The sequence below is a fragment of the Pteropus vampyrus genome, unplaced genomic scaffold, assembly GCF_000151845.1.
Source record: "Pteropus vampyrus isolate Shadow unplaced genomic scaffold, Pvam_2.0 Scaffold124, whole genome shotgun sequence".
Classification (NCBI taxonomy): domain Eukaryota; kingdom Metazoa; phylum Chordata; class Mammalia; order Chiroptera; family Pteropodidae; genus Pteropus; species Pteropus vampyrus.
Genome location: NW_011888905.1, coordinates 1,860,586 through 1,863,406, shown reverse-complemented (window position 1 = coordinate 1,863,406; position 2,821 = coordinate 1,860,586).

Genomic DNA, 2,821 nt, shown 5'->3' with positions numbered 1-2,821 from the left:
GTGTTTCCAAAAGTTCCATAGCATTCGCTCGAAATGTGACCGTGCTTATTCGAACAGACATTTGCACAGGGTCCCCAGTTCAGAGGCATAGGGTGCAGCTGAAGGGGTTCTGGGTTCCCAGCTCCTCAGCGCCGCCCCGGCCCCTCACCCGCAAGTCGTCAGATGTTGGATTTTTCTATGAATTCTCCCAGAAACCGACAAGGCAGGAACGAACGATGCAGGATCCCCCCTTCCTAATGCGAAGGGCAGCAGGGGGCCACGCGTCCGGGTCTGTGTCCTTTGCCCCTGGACAGCCCCCGACTCCTTGCTGACCAAGAGAGGCCTTAGTTTCTCTCGCAGCTTTCATAGGGGGTCGCTACACGTAAGATTTGCCATTTTACCCGTTTTTAGGTGTCCCGTTCAGTGGCGTCGGCTACAGTCTCAGTGTTGGGCGACCATCGCCACCGTCCGTTTCATCGGCCTAAACAGAAACTGTACCCTTTAAACCGCAGCGCCCCCCCTTCCTGCTCCCCACCCTCGGCCCCTGGAACCTGTCTTCCACGCCTTGTCCTCACCGCCACCAACCACTGCCTCTGCGTCGGCTCCTCGGATGCCTAGACTTTGGGGTCTCCACGGCTGAGGTTCCCCCTGCAGGGGCTCCGCCCATCGCAACCGCAGGGGTCCCTCTGGAGGTCGGGTCTGAGCAGCCTGCTCTGGCCCAGGACGCTGCTGACTCCCTGAGGCCTGCAGGCACTGTGACCATCTGGGCCCAGGTGGTCTCTCCAGCCGCGGCTCTGCCCATTCTCCAGCCCGCAGCCCATCCAGCCCCCGCGCGCCTCCTAAACACGGCTCGCTGTCGCCCGGCGCCCTGCCCGTGTGCACGCTGCCCCCTGCCTCCCTGGCCCCCGCCAGGCCGACCCTATCTCCTCTGTCAAACAAGATTTCTAGTCAGCCGTCTGGACTTCACTTTCCCTCTGGCATCATTAGACGGGCTTTCTTGTCTCCTTCTTCCATTCAGTTAAATTTAAAACACACATCGATGGCCCCTAAAGCCATGAAGTTTGGCACCACTAAAAGTGGTGTGCCTCCCGATATGACGTAACAGGGAGTGTACCCCCAAGGAGGATTTTAATTCTAATGTGGCCTCCAACCTCACTACCAGTGAGGTAGAAAATGGAAGAGAGCGGATCAAAAACTTCCTGAACGTGAGACATTCTACAGGCCGATGACCCAGTTTCATGAACACTTGAATGGGGAGGAGGAACTGTTCATGCTAAAATGATTTAAGACAGATACCAACCAAATGCAACGTGTGGACCCGATCTGGACACCGATTGGGACAGACCAAATGCCAAATACATTTTTGAGACAATCCAGGAAATTCGAACATGGATTGGGCATTATGTCATATTAAAGCAATGCTGTTAGTTTTGTGTGTTGTGTTAAAAAAAAAAATCTCTTATCTATTCGAGATACGTTCTGAGGCGTTTGTGGCTATAATGATATCCATATTGGGGTTTTGATTTAAAATATTCCAGCAAGGAAAGAGTGCGGCGATCGGTGCGGGAAGAAAGTTAGGCGGAGAGTTTAACAATCAGATGGACAAAATGTAGAGGGTCCTGAAGGCTGAGCAACCGATACACGGGGGTTAATTAGACCATTTCTCTACTTTTGGGTATGCTGTGGAAAACATCGGAATGAATTCCATACAAGTTTATCATTGGGTTAAACTCTGTGCTGGGCTCTGGGCGAAACACAATGACGATGTGTCTCTCTTCTCAAGTTTCAAGTGAGTGGGGAAGACAGGCAAGAAATCAGGCCTTGCCCCTATCTGGGGATCCTGCCAAGTGTAGTCAAATTCCTGAAGACCAAGTAGAATGGTAGTTGCCAGCCTAAAAAAAGCATTGTATCTACCTGGAGAACTAGAGGGAAGTCCCGGAAAATGTCATTACGTAGTCAATTATGACCCAGGTGAGGGGGTGTGACACGGCTATCTCTTGGCAGGTTTGACTTTGCCGGGCCAGCCCTCCTCCATCTTGGGAGTGGAGTCCGTAAGTGAAAAATAGAAGCCTCAAAGGAAGTTAGAGATCGGGTCAACAGAACCTCAGAGGCTAGGAAACACCTCGGGAAAAGCACAAAGTTGAAAAATAGGGAATTCTGACTCCACGTTCCCAGGCCTACACCACAAAGCCCCAGCGTTGCCACGTCACCCCTTCCTTTCCCACTCGGCCCTGTGCAGTTGGCCAGACGCACCTACGCATGGCTGCAGCTCTGCGTGGGCTAAGGCCATTCGGGAGAAAAACCCAGAGCAGAATTTTGTAGACGTGATCACAAGGAAGAGGATGGACAGAAAACGGAGAGCAGAGCCCAGGGTGGACAGCCCTAGATGAGCAGCCTGTTTATTTGAGGTGTGCAGAGCATTCTTCTCTGAGTTTTATTCTTTCGAGTCACTTGCATTTGAAATTTTTACTTTCACGGTCACGTGATCTCACTGAACTCTCACCAGTAAGCTTCCCTTTTGGCTTGGATACTTGGGTTCGAGCCTTCCAAGTTTAAAGCGGCAGAATCGATTTCGCCTGCCTTTAAGTCTGCACACATTTTCACAACTGACGTCCTTGCGGTGCTTGTGGACTCTTCCTTCAGATCTGCCTCTCCCTTTCTTTGCCATCCGTCAAGGTCCTAGGTCATCGCTCTCCTCCTCTGCTCTTTGGCTGGGACTGGGGGCATGAAGAGTAAAAGGGGAATGAAGGTGTACAGGTAAGGGACATTCAGAGGTGTCGCGGGAAGCCCAGAGCAGTCCAGAGAGCGAGTGACCCTTTGAGGAAGGGGGAGGACACTAACA